We start from the raw sequence: 17,419 nt of genomic DNA on the forward strand, positions 1-17,419 counted from the left end.
TGTGTGCAGGTGTGGACCACACTGGGGCTTTAACCCTCTAGATCTCACACTCCCACTCTGGGCTTCCCACTGTGTTGTCAACCACGCCCAATGACAGTGATCTGAAACACGATCTCTCTGCCAAGTAAGAGAGGGCCTGTGTCTGGCTTTAATCATTAGCTTGCTCAAAACTTTAACCAGACTCTGTTGCCAATATTGTGGTTAGTCCAGGGAATATCGAATATTTATTCCATGTAATATTTGCTGTGCTATCTGGTAACCAACTGTATGAAAAGTGCTGAAGAAAGGTGAAGTTTGCAGTTTTGCTTTGCAGATCAGTGACTGAATTGGCCTTGAGAATGGAGTTTGGAAGGAGGGTTAAACTTTTTCACTCATTTGTCCTGTACTCTTTTTTTCTGTTACTAATCACTATTCACCGGGCTTGTAAGGTCTTCAGCTTCAGTCCCTCGTCCTTTCCTATTAGGTGTGTGTGTGCAGGAGAGAGAGGTGACTTCATGCTCCGTGGTTGGATGTCTTTACTCTTGAGTGCTACCTGGAAAGACCCCCATGTGCCTCTGAAAACCTCCCTGTGGCTCCCTCCAGCCTGAGGCTGGGGTGGCAGGCCCCCGGGTTTGGCCCAGGTGGTCGGCCGGCATCTGCAGCAGGCCTGTAGGAGTCCTGCTTCCCTCCCTCATGGCATCACAGTCCCCTTTGCTCTCGCCAGCATGACTCATCAGATTGTTCTGACCAATCAGCCCTTCCAGATTAATTACCCAAGGGGCCAATGAAAAATTAGTGTATGGGGAGATTCAAAAAGAAATAGGAAAAAACCAGGTTGCTGAGCAACCCGACTCCATAAGCAGAGGGAGATGCTATTTTTACACCGAGAAGGTGGCTGCAGTTGATTTTGTAGCAAACTCCTGGACTCAGCCAGTAGATCGACCTCCTGAAGACCTTGGAATGAGCCGCACAGCCTGGCAAACATGCACTGGTGTCCTCCTGTAGGTCTCTGTTGAAGTGGGGCCTCTTCAGAAAGGTCTCCACGTTAATTACATCCCTCAGAGCGCCCTGTGCCTTTTCTGCGTGGCACGTGTCGAAATTTGTAACCACAAAGGTATTTTTCTGTTTTTATAAAACATCTCTCTATGCACTGGACTGGAAGCTGGCCCAGGGCAGGTGCAGGGCCTACTTCTGTTTCACACTGTTTATCTCCAGCACATATTACATCGGTTCACAGTGGGTCTCAATCTTTGTAGAATGAACTAATGGACAAGTGAAAATTAAACTGATATTAGTGTATTGGATGTGATCACCATTAAATGTCATCTCTAGTCAAAAAGTGGGGGAGGATCAAGACCTCAGAGGTTTTTTTCAAGTTGCTAACAGAAGTATTTTTCAGCAATAAAGTACCTAAATTCTGGCAGCTGAGTGCTGTCCCCTAAGTTAGCCAGCATGCTTGCACTCATGGCGCAGATCTGTGGGTCCCCGTGCTACGTGACCGTGCCTGCAGGCCGCCCGCACAGAACAGCAGGGCAGTGACGGCCCAGGGGTGCCCACCACTGCGGGGGAGTAGCAGTGTGGGCCAGGGAGCCCTCTGGATCAGTTGACTTCAGAGAGGAGACCTAAGAAGTGATGGAGTGCCGGGTGTGGCAGACACAGCCAACCACGCTCGCCTCCTGGATCTCCTTCTCCTTTCCCAGCACCAAATGCTGCAAGGCCCCCTCCCAGCCCTGTCCTCTCGTGGATCTTTTCTCTCTCCGCCTCTCTTCACACACCTGTCTCTCCAGGTGGTTTCACTCAGGCTCACGTTTTTAAATCTGGTCCACACACAAATATCTCCCAAATGTATATCATCCTCTGGAACTCTCCTCAGAACTTTGGCTTGTAAATTCAACTGCCAGAAGCCCTGACCAAACATCAACTCTTTCTGCCTTATGTTTCCAAACCCAGAGGGCTCATCCTTTCTCTAGGCGGCTTGTTTAATTCTTGGGCACTCGGGGTTGCGAGGAGGTTCATTTTGCTTCTCTGAGTTCCTTTCAGTTCTGGAACCACAAAAATAAAAAAATGCCCACATTCCTGCCCAACTGATGGTTAAACATCTCAAGGTAGCTAGTATGTGTCTTTTTCGTCATCTCCTCTGTACACATTCTCATGTTTCCAGGTTTTTAATAAATATTTGCTACATGTGTGTTATGTGTAAAGCACGGTACCGGGTGCTTTGGTTACTGAAACGATGGTCATGGAGTCCGTCCTCTGCATCTCACGGCTCTGTAGGGACAACTGGGTGTGTCCTATATCAGCTAGGACACGGCGAGTGTGCTGCAGCAGAGACCCCAAATGCAAGGGCTCCGATCTGATGAGGTGCTGCTTTTGGGGGGTCTGGGCGGTGGTGTCTGTGTGGCTTTATGGAGGAAGCACATGGGAGCAGGAGTGTGGAAGGTCAGCAGGACTCAGACACGTGGGGCTGGGGAGGCTGAGAGACCGTGTGGGCGAAGCCAGGAGGGACTGGCAGGACCTGTGCAGGGGCCAGGAGGAGCTCGCTTTTGTGGGGTGAGGACCCTACACAGAGGGGTGTCTTAGTTCCCTGGCCGCTGTAATGAAGTGTCACAAACCGGGTAGCGTAAACAACAGAATTTTATTGTCTCACAGCCCTGGAGGCCAGAAGTCTTAAGATTCAGGTGTGGGCAGAGCCCTGCTCCCTCTGAAGACTCTCGGGGAGGATCCTTCCTCACCTCTTGCAGCTGCCAGTGGTTCCAGGCGTCCCTGGGCTCCTGGCAGCATCACTCTGATCCCTGCCTCTGTCTTCACACAGCCACCTTCCCTCTGTGCTTGTGTGTCTCTGTTTTCTCCTCTTCTAAGGACACCAGTCATGTTGGATTGGGCCCGCCCTAGTGGAGAATGACCTTATTTTAACTTGATTACATCTGCGAAGACCCTATTTCCAAATGAAGTCGCATTCATCCATGGGAACTGAGGGGTAGGATAGGACTCCAACGTGTCTTTTAGGAGGACACAGTTCAACCCACAACAAGTGGAGAGTGGAAGTTAGGTAGGAGGGTGGTCTCGAACCTATACTTCTCTGAAATCCAAGCTAAGGAGTTCAGACTTTATTCCTTAGGTCAGTGACTCTAAGTCCGAGCTATTCATCAGAAACAGCTGGAAATCTTATTAACATGCAGATGTCTAGATTCTGCGTCAGAATCCCCCAGATATGAAACTTTTAAAGCTCCCCGGGTGTTTTTGATACTTAACCAAGCTTAGAGCCACTCATCTGGCTGATGAGGACCAGTTGAAGGGTTTTTCCTTCTTACGATGTCGGTTTTAGGACACTTCAAAGTCTGGAACAGCCATGTATAAGTGTTTTCTAGTGTTTCCATCTTAAAATGTGGCCCTCCAAATTGAACATAATCCTCCCGCTGTTGTGTGGCCAGCCTGAGCACAGTGGAACCATCACTTATTTTGTTCTGTTTATTCTTCCTCTGGATGTGGTACTGATGGTGGTCCCTTTCACAGTAGACCGATCTGCACTTGGCTGCATGTAGAGTTTGTGGTCTGTTGAGACTCTTCCCATGTCTTTTCCACATGAACAGCTATAAATCTAGGTTTTCCCTATCCAGTACTTGGGCAATTGATTTTTGGATCCTAGATGCAGGCCTTGACATGTATCTCTGTTTAATTTCATCTTGTGGTTTCAGTCAAGTGTTCTAGCCTGTTGGGGCCTTTGTAGTTCGAGTCTGTCATTTATCATGTGAGCCACATCTCGTAAGTCTGTCATCTGCAGATTTGATAAACATGTCTTTTCTGGCCTGGCCCAAATTGCTACAAAACAGGTTAAACATGTCACAGAGAGAGAGACATATGATATTCCTCCAGAGACGGACCTCCACTGGCAAATACCCTTTCGGTACATAGTTCCTAAATCAGCTGTCGTTTTGAACCAACTCTTAGTTAGTCAAGTCATATTTTATTCTCAGAGAATTCTTTGAAACTTCTGTCATCCAGGAGGTGCTGCAAATGTATAATTAGTCCCTGAAGTACAAGTCAAGAAGACGAAAGAGTGGCAGGCAAGGTTGACCAGGGCCATGCATACATCAGTTGGGCTCCACCGAGAAAACTCAAGCCACAAAGAATTTTTATTGTCACCTTTGAACCGAAAGCAATCAATGAGTCAACCAAGCACCAAGTGGCTATATGCTGAGAAACAAATTCAGAGTCCATATAGCACAACTTTTGAAGCTAGAAGCTAGAGCATGGTATTCAGGTTGCTGCAATTCCAAACCCTATTTAAGTTAGAAAAAAATACTTGGATTGTGCAACTGCACGTGGAGATCCTTTACTGAACTCCTACTGTACAGTTGTCACGGTGCTGCATGCTCTGGAGTATATTAACATGTGGATTCCTGGGACAAGAGAAAGACATGAAGGAAGACGGGATGGGGCTGTTACCTGTGATCTGGCTGCCCAGCTGTATGGACACATAAAGTGAGGAGTTCAGGCTCCTGAGAAGGATGGATCTGGTTCAAACACTAGCACCGCAGTTGATTGCTGTGTGACCTCTGTCAAGATCTTTAACTTCTCTGAGTCTCATTCTGGCCATCAGTTAAGTGTTGACCATAACAGAAGCCAAACTAACAAGATTGTGAAGATGAAATGAGATGTGTGGAAAGAGTCTGACTTAGGAGCAGGCCCAGCACTTCGTGGTCAAAAACGTCGACTTCTATGAAGGCTTGACAAGTAAAGGTAATACGTGATCCTGAGCCGGTAAAAGGACATTAGTGGGAGAACTGGCAAATTTTGAATAGTGACTCAGGAGTTAAGGTAGTTGTATCAGTGTTGACTTCCTGATCTTGATCATTGTACTGTGGCTGTGTAAGATTTGGGGAGGCGGAAGGACTTTATGTTCTTTCTGCAACCCTTTGCAAGTGAGTGGCTATTTCAAAATGAAGTTAAAGAAAGGTAAACGTCAACCCTTTTAACATGTGTGTCTCCTCTACTCTATAAGCGTCTTCTACCTAAGTGGAGAGACTGGTATAAAATGAGACCATTATAGAACAACACATGGTTGTTACAGATGATTCATTGCAGGTAAAAAAGAGAGTATAACTCACAAGCAAGAGCCCTGTGTTGTGTGTCTGGAGATTCTTCCCAAGTTCATGGTCAGCCTTCCTTTGGACAGAATCATTGCCCTGCAGTGGGGACAGGTCTTCAGTTTGGACAGGATGGAGACGCAGTGCAATTCCCCTGGATTATTTCTGGGAAGGGTGAGGCTGGACACTCACAAAAGGGTGCCCTGTGAGCGGCTAGAGGTGCCGGGCAGGGCTGCACCTCTCAAAGGCCTCACCTCCTGACACCATCAGGGGGACACAGAGCTGAGTGACGAGAAACACCTGCATCCTTTGATGCCTTTGAGCCCCCAGATCCATCCACACCTGAAGCTCTGATATGAACTTATCATTGACATGAGCCTGTACATCTCAAAAGAGGTACAAAGACAGAACATAGAAAAAGAAAACTACCTTAAATGTTGAACTGCCATAATGTAATGCTACTCTCATATTGTTTGCAAGAGTCCTTCCAAACATTCTTAAAATGAGACAGAAAATCAAAACCCATTACGGAACACAATGGATGACACATTTTCAGAACATTAAAAGGGGCTGAAAATACTATCCATGGCTGTCAGCCGCTAGTCTTAGAACATGTTCAAGGTTTGCTACTTTAGAAAACCAGTCTACTAGAAAGAAAATGGTGGTGGAGGGGAGGAGAGTTTCCTGTTTTCTTCTAAAATTCAAAGGGGATAAGATAGTCTGGGACAGGGGATGGTGAATAAAACTGAAACATTGTTTAGACCTGCCTGCTGGTACCAGATGCAGATCCCTTCAGAAATATACAAATTAGTTCCCTTGTTTCTTTCTCAATTTGAAAATAAGGACAGCTCTTCAGCTTTTTTTTTTAAATAAATTTATTTTATTTATTTATTTTTGGCTGCATTGGGTCTTCGTTGCTGCCTGTGGGCTTTCTCTAGTTGTGGTGAGAGGGGACTACTCTTCGTTGTGGTGCGTGGGCTTCTCATTGCGGTGGCTTCCTCTTGTTGTGGACCACGGGCTCTAGGTGCGTGGGCTTCAGTAGTTGTGGCTCGTGGGCTCTAGAGCACAGGCTCAGCAGTTGTGGCACATGGGCTTAGTTGCTCCGCAGCATGTGAGATCTTCCTGGATCAGGGCTCGAACCCATGTCCCCTGCATTGGCAGGTGGATTCTTAACCACTGCACCACCAGGGAAGCCCAGCTCTTCAGCTTTAGATGGCGTTATTTCTAAAATAACAGGGATCTAATGTCATTACGTCATGACTCACACCCCATGTATCCTTTTAACTGTCTCACGGGTAGGGGGAGGGGTGCTATCTCATCCTCTGACTTTCTAGCTGCTTCTCAGAGCATGGCAGGAAGGTTCCCTCTACACCCAGGGACACTCTGGAGACCATGGCAGTATATATAGAGGAAAAGGAGTAACCTATTATTGTGTTTGTTCTTAAAGCAATTCATAAGCTTGTTTTTGAGGGCAGTTTCAGGTTCACAGCAAAACTGAGCAGAAGGTAGAGAGTTCCCGTTGAACCCACACACACACAGCCTCCTCCACTGCCTGTTGTATTTGGTACAATCAGTGAACATGCATGACACGTCATTAATGGTAGTTTTAATGTTTTTGTATTAAGGAGAGTGAAGAAAAGTGGTTCCTGACAAAACTCATTAACTTCTCATGAGGTCTAAACATAGTACAGTCAAAAATTGAGGATTTAAAACATGACTTAGATAGCTGAAGCCATCATCACGAGGCCATTGATCTGTTATTGGTCATTTCTCACTCCCTCCCCCATCTGTCTATCTACAGTTTTCCTGCCTGAAAAGTAAGTGTCATCGACAAGCAGCCAGGCCACCTTCCTGTCTTATTTTCCTGAGGGGTCATGTTTTCCAGGGTTTGCTGCCGTCCACTGGAAACAAGAAATAGCAATCTCTGTACTCTGCTGGGTTAAAAGTCCGTGAGATGATTTTTTATTTGCAAAATAACACAGAGCCCCTCTTGTTTCCTTGTAAATGATTCCTTAAATTACATTTAGCTAAGGTCACTGCGAGACCGTGGTTTGAACTTGCCGTCTGAAGGAGTCATCACCCTGCGTTGGGCTGGCCACCATCTCTTAGGGTATCCATGGTCCCCAGCACCCAGTGATCTCAGAGAGACAGCAGTGAGCGGTCCTGAAGAAAGATCTCAGTTCCCTGCCCAGGAATTGGACCTGGGTAGCCTGGATGAAAACCAGGAATCCTAGCTGCTAGACCACCAGGGGCTAGAGGCTAGAGGCAAAGTTTCCCTGGCTCTTGCTCTGTTTGAAAGGAAGAATGTTTCAAGGAGGCAAAAACTGTAAAAACAAGTACAGAGTTTATTATTAGAGACACAGTGCAACGTATGGGAGAGCACACAGAGAAGCAGTTTATTGATTTAAGTCAGAAGCTAGCCAGAAATACACAACCAGAGAGAAAGGGTGTGGACATCCTCTCTAATGAGGAGCACAGTGAAGAGGTGATTGAAATCACTTATGTAGGATGGTCCTTCCGGGCTTTGTTTACCTTTGCCAATTATCTTGTTTCATTTTTCACACCTGATTGGTCCTAGGACCCTCCCCAAGATGTGTGTGCAACTTTTTGCTAAGATGGATCCCACTGCAGAGGCCTTTGGGGTGCATGTCCACACTGATTATGGGGTGGTGCCCCCTCCCTTTTTGACCCCCAAGGGGCCTTCCTGCACATGTGCAGATGGGGAAGTTTTCCTTGACCTCAGGAGTGGTCATCTTATCTCTTTACTTCAGCACAGCTCAGCTTCTGCCACTAGCTTTGTCTTTGGAGTGTCTGAGTGAGAATGAAGCTTCAATTTTAGTCCACTTGACAAACACCAGCTGTCCAGCCCAAGGGCCCATCTATCTCCTACCTCATCAGCACAGAGCAAGTGCTCAGGAAATGCTGGTAGGGGCCCATCTCTTAGGGTGTCCTTGGATTCTCAGCACCCAGCACAGAGCCAGCGCTTGGGAGTGCCTGTGGGGAGGGAGAGAATGATTAAATGAGTGACAGAAATCATAAGCCTCCGGGTCCCCTGTGAGGAAAGGTTCCTGGGCCATTGGTCTGGGTGGTCCGTAGAGTTTCTCGATACCAGATAGTGTTCTGATTGGAGGACGCTGGGTGGGGAAAGGAAGAGAATTTCTGAGATCCTCTCCTGCACTGAGAACAGGAGAAGCTCAGGGAAGTGCCGGTTTTATCCGGGTCTCCTAGTGTGTGCCTTGATGGGTTAGCAGCTCAAAAGGTACCTCGTGAACTAGGCCTCTCCCTCCAGGCTTGCTGGCCCCCCAGTCCCCACAGAAGAGGCAAACCAGGGTATCCACAACTGTTTGTTTTTCTTCTGTGGCGACCAGTATATTAATATTTTACCAAGAAATGGGAATGTCCCTGCTCAGGGATGTGCTGCACATGACCAAACACATTAGGAGACAACTACCAAGAGTGTGCTTTTGGATAAATAGCAGTTTGTGCAAACAATTAATTATCTGGGACTTCTCTCTGGTCCCTGTAACCCGTACTTCTCAGTAAGCAGTGTTGCCCAGTGACATGCATCATGGATCATGCGTTCTCTGCAGGGGTGATGTCAATCCCAAAGGGACAAGAGCTACTAGATATTACCATGGCTTGTGGAACCCTTCCCCACAAAATCTCATTCCTTACCATTTCACCTCTCTTGTTGGGTTTTCTTGGGTATCACACAGGCAGCATTGACCCTGAATTCATGGAAGATACATAAAATGTATGCAAGGTCAGGGTTCTGAAACTGTGGTAAAACGAGTTGTCTGTGATGGGAGGACTTTTGCTTTATTGCTTGATCTCTGCCATGTTTATAATGTGGATGTTGTAATCATATATTCTACCTGAGGTTTTTTGTATTTCCTAAACCTGAGGATTGATGCCTTTCAAGTACTCTACTAGTTTGTCTTTACATAGTGTTCCTCTCCTTCGGGAACTCCAATTAAATGTATGTTAGAGCTTGCTTTCTATGCTCCACAACTTTTTTTTTCCATATTGCAGTCCTTTTAATTACCTTATCTGTAATATAATTCATAGATGACTGTGCAGAGATCAAGGCACCTTCAAAGAGAAGGAGAAACTTGCTTGAAACTTCATATGAAACTTGCTCTTTTGAATTGGTCCAGGACTCCATCGAAGCCTTGTGATAATTTCATATAAATCCTGGTGTTCCATATCTGTATCTTTGAACCTGTATGTACCATTAACACACTACATTTCAGAGACATCAGAGGCTCATCTAATTTGTATCACCGAATTATAATCATCAGCAGCGCATCATACTGATTTTTAAAAATTCCAGTGGAAGCTTGTCATAAAGACATTCACAGAGTTCTCATTTAGTCATCTCAAAAGGGCTATGATGGGGGCAAAAAACCACATTCCTGAGTTAAAACCTTCTGGTTTCTTGCAGTCAGATCCCGCTATGGATATTTAGGTTTTGAAACTGCCTTTTGGCAGGATTCGGCAGTCTTGTAGCGTCTTGAGTTGCCCTACCATGGACATTAACAATCACAGCTCATCACCGTTTGAAGAGCCAATGTATTTGTTTACAGATTCTCCTTTGTTTAATTTGGGCAAATAAAATAGTTCTACAAATTTTGATTTCATAAATATTACTATTCTTCTCATTGGTACAGTCATGGGCTTTCCTAATCATTCATTCACTACTGTTGTGTTTGGTGCTGTAAAAAGTGAGCCAGAGGGGCCTTTATCCTCACACTGCTTCTAAGAGAGGAAATTGTGAGTGGTTAGAGAGAGGATTAATACAGCCGTGAAGGAGACACACAGCCTCCCATTCCTGTGAGGTTAACTGTGGTCGTGCCCACGTGGGGGCTACAGACTCTAGTCTTCTTCTGACTGGCTTGGAGGTTGCGCGGGGTTGAAAGTCAGGAACTAGTAACTCTTTCTTGATGTGTGGGTGCCCTGGGGCATCTGTAACAAAGCACCACAACTTGGTAACTTACAAATCAGACGTTTATGCACTCACAGCCCTGGAGGCCACAAGTCCAAAATCAAGGTGTCATAGGGCCACACTCCCTCCGAAGGCTGCAGGGGATGATCCTTCCTGCCTCTTCCAGGTCCTGGTGGCGCCGGGTGTTCCTGGGCTTGTGGCTGCATCCCTCCACTCTCTTCCTCCGTCCTCACACAGCCCTCTTTCCTGTGTGTCTGACACTCAGGTCCCCCTCCATAACTTTGAAGTTGCCTTGTAATGGTCTTCAGCTGATTGTTGGTGCTACCAATCTGGCAATGCTTTAAAACAATTTTCTTTTTATTGGAGTGTAGTTGCTTTACAATGTTGTGTTAGTTTCTGCTGTACAATGAAGTGAATCAGTTATATGTATACATATATCCCCTCGTTTTGTGTCTCCCTCCCACCCCCCCATCCCACCCATCTAGGTCATCACTGAGCACCGAGCTGAGTTCCCTGTGCTGTGCCGCAGGTTCCCCCTCGCTATCTGTTTTACACGTGGTAGTGTATTTATGTCAAACCTAATTTCCCAATTCATGCCACCCTCCCCTTACCCCGCTGTGTCCACATGTCCATTCTCTATGTCTACGTCTCTCTTCTTGCCCTGAAACTAGGTTCATCTGTACCATTTTTCTAGATTCCACATACATGCATTAATATACAATATTTGTAAAACAATTTTCTTGTTTAGCTTGTGCTCATAGCGTAAATTTGAACCCCAAATCAGGTCAGCTCATGATTACAGTTTCACTGGTTGCGTATCTTCCCCTCAAGGAACTGAGGCCACCACGAAGTGTTCCCATTTGTGATCATTTGCGGGTCTGATTTTCATCTTGTTCAGCCTCACTGAGCATCTTCTGGGCTCTGGGTTTATGTGGGGGCCTCGTACCTCCACTCACTTCGCATGGGTGAGCCCAAGGCCTGTCTCTGGACTTCCTGGGCGGTCACTAAACCCTCAGCAGTAGCAGACACTGTTAGGGCTGCTCCAGCTCCGGGGCTCCAGGGGCAGCTGGGGTCCACACTCCCGCCTAGGATTTCACTCGTGAACTCAGCTATGCACATACAAGGATTTTAAAAACATTTTATCTAACACTTTTAGTTTGTGACAAGAGCGTTTTCAGGCTGTCTACACTATAGTTATTGACAGAGATGAATGCGATTTTATTGTCTTTACAGTTTCCTTGGCACAGTGTATATAGCTCATCATAGGCTTCCAATAAATATGTGAGGAGATGATTAAACACACACGTAAAGTTACATGAAATACATAAAATCTCGTAGTTAAACTTAGTAATTTCTATCATTCCTCTATATAGATACAGATACATTTGTGCCCCCTTATCCGTGGTTTCACTTTTTGAGGTTTCAGTTACCCACGGTCAACCTTGATGCAGACATATTAAATGGAAAATTCCAGAAATAAACGATTCATAAGTTTTGAATCATCTGAGGAGCCTGATGAAACGTTTTCTCTCCATACCCCTCGGGACGTGACTCATCCCTTCGTCTGGCGCGTCCCGCCTGTTAGTCACTCAGCAGCCCTCAGTCATCAGGTGGGCTGTTGAGATATCACAGTGCTGGTGTTCAGGTGACCCTGTTTACTTAATAATGGCCCCAAAGCGCCAGAGGAGTGATGCTGGCAATTCGGAAGTAAAGTGCTTCCTTTAAAAAGCGTAAAGGTAAAAAGTTCTTCACTTCATAAGGAAAGAAAAATAATCATATGCGGAGGTTGCTAAGATCTATGGTAAAAATGAATCTTCTATCTGTGAAATTGTGAAGAAGGGAAAAGAAATCTGTACCAGTTTTGCGGTCACACCTCAAACTGCAAAAGTTATGGCGACAGTCCATGATAAGTGCTTAGTTAAGATGAAAAAGGCATTAAATTTGTATAACAAGATATTTTGAAAGAGAGACCACATTCACATAACTTTCATTACAGCATATTGTAATAGTTGTTCTGTTTTATTATTAGTTGTTGTTAATCTCTTACTGTGCCTAATTTATAAATTAAATAGGTATGTATGTACAGGAAAAGACATTGTATATATGGGGTCCGGTACTACCTTGGGTTTCAAGGATCCACTGGGGTCTTGGAACGTATCTGTATAGATGTAGATGTAGACGTAGAAACAGGTAGATATCAGACCAAAGGACATGGTAGGTTAGTTCGCTTAGTCCTTCTGTCCTCCCTCTCAGCACACACACGCATCCGTATATCTGCATGCACAGCACACGCCAGGGCTAAGAGCTCAGCAGAACACAGCCACTCACCTGGCATTTCCCTGGGCTGCCGGCACACGATGTGAGAGAAGGGCGGATTGGGACAACCCAAGGAGGCTGTCACCAGCCACCCCATGCGATCCTACCTCCACAATTTGAAGCTAGTCTCCAGTCCCTCCAAGGGGCTTCCAGGCGATTCCGAGAGGCCACCCTCCCCCAAAGCCCACCGTCAAAACCACCACACACACAGGTTTGCACCTGTTATTTGTGGGCCCCGGTTCTTAATAACCAGACTGTGATCTTTACCTTTCTTTGCTGCAGCTCCCACCTTATGTTCACCTACGTTCACCTATGGATTTTTAAAAGAGATATTAACATGCAATTTGGAATCTTAGTAAGTCTGGAAAATCACAACATACACACCTAAAACTTCCAGTTCTCAGGCTGGCTTGGCTTCTTTATTTGGTATACACTTCCATCTAGTGGTGAGCCACTGTGTAGACGTGCAGCTTACAGCCTCTGTTGTGTAGTCCCCGCAGAGCTGTGTGATCATACCCCACACAACGGCATGTGTAAACCTTGTAATTTCGACGCCGTATCTGGCACCGTCTTCCTTCCCTCTGTGTGTGTATCCTTCCCCCGTGTTCTTTCCAGTTATCCCCAGAGACCCCACCGCTGAACACGTTTGCAGTAATTTTCTTAAACAAAACCTCCCCTCGGGACTAAGAAGTTCAGTCAGGGAGACCCGGGATTGGAGCGGGTCGGGCAACGCAGGGGGCGCGGCCTCTCTTTGGGGTCTGGACCGTTCAGCCCGCGTCACACATCCTGAGTGTGGATCGGGGATGAAGCGCCAGGTCGGCTATTTAACTTCCCACCTAGATTAACCCTTGCCACGTGCTGAACGCACTGAGCACTGCACTCACCTGCCCCATGTTCCACCAGGGCCCCCAGAGGGTCGATGGCAACACGGAACGTTCCAAACCACAGCCCCGTGGCTCTGGGTCCCACCCACCTTTCCTTCCTCTCGGCCAGTTGACCTCTGGGTGAGGGAGGTGGAGGATCCCAGCAGCCCCTCCCAAGCCGCCTGGCCCTGCGTTGCTCTCCGCTGTTCCCCAAACCTAAATGGACTCGCGGGTGGACTCAGCAGTGGGACTTGCTAGGCACGAGCACTTGACATGTGCCTGTCCCAGGCCTGAATGCTCTTCACTTCGACCTACTAGTAGCTACCTGGATGCTTGGTTCTGCAGTTCACCTGGCATTCGTGATTGATGTCACGGGCTCGTTCAACCAAGACTAACGTTGTGCCGTTGTATGCTGCATATGGTGGGGGCACCTGGTCGGGGTGAGGGGCACGGATGCCCCTTAGCACAGCCGTAGTCTAGCGGACGAGTCAGACACGTCCGCAAATACGCGTAGTAAAACCAGAGACGCTCCGTGAGAGATCTCTCAGGGGACCATTGGAATCAGGGTTCCTTCTCTGACACGGTCAGCGATATAGCAGGGGCAGAAGTCGGCCACGTATGCCAGTTTATTCAGTGCTGGAGTCGTGTCGCCAAGATCAGTGGTGTTTTGGCCGAAGAGCTTGTTCCTACCTGAGGGTTCTCAGGAATCAGGGGACGAGATGGAGCCAAGAGGTGAGTGTGGGAACGGGTGCTGGGGGCGCGGCCCTGCTGCAGATCCACCGCAAGCCGTGCGGCAGCCCTCTGCCCGGGAGCTGTATTTTGCATGTGGTACAGATAATATCACTGGGCAGCATTTTTCCACATGACTTGTATTTTTGCAACAATGAGGAAAATTGTGAAGATGTGTGATGGAGTCGGGGGCAGTTGAATAGTCAGGGAGAGAAAAAAGAATAATTCACTATGGCTGTTTGGACTAATATGATCCTTATTTCCCCCACGATGTATATTTAGTCAAGTGCATTTCCCCAAACCTGGAAATTGCTTGTTGCCCTGTCCTCAGCTAGGAAACTATTTCTAAAAGGTGCGATTTGTTTGTATTTAGAGAGTGTTTTACCGTATTGCCGGATGGAGTTTAGATGTTATTTATTTAAACATTTCTGGTTTGGAAGTGTTGATTTTTTTTGAAATTAGTTGCGATTTTTCCATTCCTAGTAGCCAGAGCATTGCTCAACATTCTGGTTGAGAAGTGAAGAAGGTACAGTGCCCTGGACAAGCCTAGAAGCCATCCAAGCATCTTGGCATTTTCTTAATGTACAACCGATTTTAAGTCTTTTAAAACTCTGGTTGTTTGCTCTTTTTCTTTTTTGTTTAAAAAAATGTGGCTTACATGGTTTAAAGAACAAAAAGAAAGGCTTATGAAACTACACAGAAGGCTTCTTGAACCTCAAAAGCTCTTACGAAATGACAAAATGATGAGTTAAGTGTGAATGGATGAGGAACACACGGATTAAATTTCCCTTGAGATGCACATGGATTTAAGAATTAGAAGGAAAACTTTCCTGGCAAAAAGTGCTTGGCCCAGAAAGTTCGATAAATGACTTGTAGTTTTTTGCTAAACCTACCCACCTGCTAGCTGAGCCTGTTCCCAATGAAAAGTCTTCACGTGGTATGATTTTATGATTGGAAACTGAAACACTTAATACCAGGGAAAGATGGCATCACTACCCATCAGCAGGCCTTGGCCCAGCTGTGACAGAGAAGCTTGAGGTAGGAGCAGAGGAACATAGGAGACTTTCAGAAATGTCAGAGGACTCAATGGGTAGAAATATGCGTGGTCAGGAAAACGTTAGGAATCTTGTTGGAAATGGAGGTGTCCAGGACGAGCTGAGAAGACAGTTCTCTGCATCCAGCAGAGACCCCAACACCTTCTCATCTTGAACTCTAAAAAACAGATACATCCTTCCAGGAGCAGGGGCATCTGTCCACATAGACTAAAACCCCGCTTCTGGTACCAGTTCTGTATCAGTCTGGGTCTAATCAGGCAAGAGAAACCACACGGTAAATTGAGCAGGGGAAATTTAGGCCAGAGCAACACTTTCAAAGATCTAATTCAGTTCATTGTTGAGCTGGAACTGTGAAGAAAATACATTGTATTGATCCTACACTTACTTCCAAAGGAGGAGTCCCAGGGATTTAGTGGCCCAAGGATGCCGTATGGCATATGGTGCTTAGGGGCTGCCCCTACAGTCATCAGTCACTAGAATAAGACCTTTGGATGTTACCTCCCTTCTGTCTGAGTGTAAAATGGGACTAATGATCATACCCCCTTGACTGCGGTGTTGTGACAGTGTATTTGAAGTGCTCAGAAGAGTGCCTGGTACCGTAACTGCTTAGTAAATGTCACTACTACTACTTTTTCTCAGTTTCTAGCATGTTTCTGACTGAACCAGGAACCTGCCTCCTTGAGGATGGGACCAGCCAGGGCTGACTTTATCTGCACACAGGGTCCCTGCTTCCCGCCTTATATAACCTGCGATGACAGAAGGATTTAAAAGTGTTTTCCCCACCCTCCTGCCCACCATTAAAATTTCTTTACTCTTTACTTCTAAGTCTTGCCTTTTTCACTGTGTTTTTCAGAGGCAAATACTAAAAATATTTTAAAAATAGAAATGATTTTATTCTTTAAAATGAAAATAAAATGCAAAGACCCTTCTGGGGAGCACACCTCGAGTTACTTGTTCCACACTTACTCCTCGGTGTGGATTATTATGTTTGAAAGCCTTCCACTGCATTGTGAAGCAACACATGGGCTCAGACATCTGTGTGGAGAGGGTGGTGGTGGAGGACAGGGCTTATAAAGACAGGTATGGAGGATACGCACGAGTAGTAATATATATATATATATTTTTTTAATTTTTATTTATTTAATTTTATTTTTGGCTGTGTTGGGTCTTCGTTTCTGTGCGAGGGCTTTCTCTAGTTGCGGCGAGCAGGGTCCACTCTTCATCGTGGTGCGCGGGCCTCTCACTGTCGCGGCCTCTCGTTGCGGAGCACAAGCTCCAGACGCGCTGGCTCAGTAGTTGTGGCTCACGGGCTCTAGAGCACAGGCTCAGTAGTTGTGGCGCACGGGCTTAGTTGCTCCGCGGCATGTGGGATCCTCCCAGATCAGGGCTCGAACCCGTGTCCCCTGCATTGGCAGGCAGATTCTCAACCACTGCGCCACCAGGGAAGCCCCATGAGTAGTAATATTAATTCACAGTTTTGTTAAGGATTGGCTCTGGGAAAGCCGCTCAAGCGATGATAATATTGTTTAGCTGTTTGAGTGGAGAAGGCACACAGAGTATGTTAGCATTTTACTTTGTTTCCTCAAATAATATCACTAGGAAAGGTAAAGAATTCCGAAGATTCAGCACTATTGTTATTTTCAAAAGAACAATTGAAAAAAAAACAACAACTATCTACAGCAAAGGACGTGACCTGGGTTTTGTCCTTACTGCCTGTTCACATGGGCGTGAGTCTGAATGAATCAATATGGTGCCCAAGCTGACCTGCGAAGGGCCCAGAGAAGACCTCAGACTGGACACCAAACTGGAAGCAGCCTCAGATTTGAACATTGAACTTGGTTTGGGAAATTACTGATCATGACAGATTTCCTGTAGAACTGAGGCACATTTACATGGAACACATGGAGTTTCTTTGCCTGAGGTTTTTGGGGTTTTAAACAATTCTGCCCTTCTATGTAGGATTCGTTTTATATATAATTCAGGTATTACTTAGATTTCTCTGCCTATTGAGTTCGGAACCCAAGTGAAGGTCCTGACCTACCCTCCCGTTTCCTTCACCCTCCCCACAGTGATCGCCCCCACCCCCCATTCTTGGGTCTTTGCACAAACTGGGCTGGTAATGCTGCAGCCACATGCACACCTGGCTCTCACCTGCCACTTTCTGTAGAAATCCAGTCACACGTGCATCTCCAAATAGACCACCTTCCACCTGCTGGAAAGGCAACCACAGCTCCATCCACATGGCCCCTCAGGAGGTGAGTCCAGCCCCCTCCCCTCCTTGGTGTAAAGCAACCCCACTGGCCCCTCCTCCCCACCCAGTCTTGCATGTTGGAACCCTTGTGAACCAAACTGTCTTCACCTCATATACACATAATCCATAAGTTTGGAAGTAAAACTAGCTATAGTATCAGATCACATCAGTTAATGTAAACCAAGGATAAGCAG

The 17,419-nt window shown here is 46.3% G+C and overlaps 1 protein-coding gene across 1 annotated transcript in view; it reads left to right on the forward strand.

Moving 5' to 3' along the window:
* The window catches only part of PDE10A (phosphodiesterase 10A), a 580,174-nt gene that overhangs the window by 75,962 nt on the left and 486,793 nt on the right, over nucleotides 1-17,419 (forward strand).

This window comes from Lagenorhynchus albirostris, chromosome 12 (assembly GCF_949774975.1).
Source record: "Lagenorhynchus albirostris chromosome 12, mLagAlb1.1, whole genome shotgun sequence".
Taxonomy (NCBI): domain Eukaryota; kingdom Metazoa; phylum Chordata; class Mammalia; order Artiodactyla; family Delphinidae; genus Lagenorhynchus; species Lagenorhynchus albirostris.